Below are 1615 nucleotides of genomic sequence, written 5' to 3' on the forward strand. Positions count from 1 at the left end.
TAACAGCACCTTTGGTTGCCACTGGTGGTTAGGCGGGTTGGTTGCGCAAACCCTATAGGAGGGTGGCATGCTGCGGGGCGCTGGAATGCGCAGGTTTAGGGCGTTTTTGCCCGGATAGGCACTGGAATGTGCTGGTTTTGGGCGTTTTTGCCTGGACAGGCTAAGGAATGGGCATGCTTTGGGCGTTTTTGCCCGGATAGGCACTGGAATGGGCTGGTTTTGGGCGTTTTTGCCTGGATAGGCTAAGGAATGGGGCATGCTTTGGGCGTTTTTGCCCGGGCAGGCACTGGAATGCCTGGCCTTGGCTGGGCATTGCTGGGTTGGGCTCCCTTGGCCTTTCAGGCGCCTTGGATGCTGTCTTGTGAAGACCATGGGCACAAGGCCATGGCATATAGTGAGGAATGGACCACGGTTGCCAAGGTTGCGCAAGTTTTGGGCATTTTTTGCCCGGATATGCCCAAGTATGCCCCGATAGGCCCGTTACGCCCCGGTATGAACGCGTATGCCCGGATAGACTCGGTATGCCTTGGGATACATGCGAATGCCCCGATAGGCTTGGTACGCCCCGATATGCGCACGTGTGCCCCAGTAGGGCTCGGTATGCCCCGGTATGTACGCGTGTGCCCTGATAGGCCCGGTATGCCCCGATATGCACACGTGTGCCCCAATAGGGGTCGGTATGCCCCGGTAGGTACGCGTGTGCCCCGTAGTGCACGTTTCGCAGAACTCCCCGCATGTCCCGCCCCTATATGTAATACTTACTTACTTACTTACTTTCTTTCTTGCTTGCTTGCAATGGTTGGGAGTGCCCGGCATGCCCCGCTGCAGAGACCAAGGGCGCAATGACTTGGCACCGCGGATGCCGGGACTCCGGCACTTCCCGTGGCACTGATGGTTGGTTCCAAAGACAAAAGGCCGTGCAAGGCCACCGCACCGCTGATGATTTTGCTCGTGCTGGCGCCGTTGTGTGGCCAAAGAACATGCGCGAATGCTCGTGTCGGAAGGGTTGGTGTCCTGGCCCCGTCGGGTGTCACGAATGCTCGGTTGCGAAGACCATGGGACCAAAGCCATGGCACGTCGGATGATGGCTCCAGCTGGCGCCCGGGCACTTTCTGTGGCATTGATGCTCGGTTTCAAAGACAAACGTGCGCAGGGCCAGGGGACCGCGGATGACTACTCGTGCTGGCCTCGTTGGGCGGCATTGATGGTCGGTTGCAAAGAAAATGCGCGATTGCTCGTGTCGGGGACTGGCAAGCCAAGGCCAAGCGAGCCATGGCAACGCGGATGATGGCTCCAGCTGGCGCCCCGTCACTTTCTGTGGCATTGATGCTCGGTTTCAAAGACAAACGTGCGCAGGGCCAGGGGACCGCGGATGACTGCTCGTGCTGGCCTCGTTGGGCAGCATTGATGGTCGGTTGCAAAGAAAATGCGCGATTGCTCCTGTCGGGGACTGGCAAGCCAAGGCCAAGCGAGCCATGGCAACGCGGATGATGGCTCCAGCTGGCGCCCCGGCACTTTCTGTGGCATTGATGCTCGGTTTCAAAGACAAACGTGCGCAGGACCAGGGGACCGCGGATGACTGCTCGTGCTGGCCTCGTTGGGCGGCATTGATGGT

This window comes from Tasmannia lanceolata, unplaced genomic scaffold, assembly GCF_043159265.1.
Source record: "Tasmannia lanceolata isolate RefF3 unplaced genomic scaffold, GAP_Taslan_0.1 ptg000101l, whole genome shotgun sequence".
In the NCBI taxonomy this organism is placed as follows: domain Eukaryota; kingdom Viridiplantae; phylum Streptophyta; class Magnoliopsida; order Canellales; family Winteraceae; genus Tasmannia; species Tasmannia lanceolata.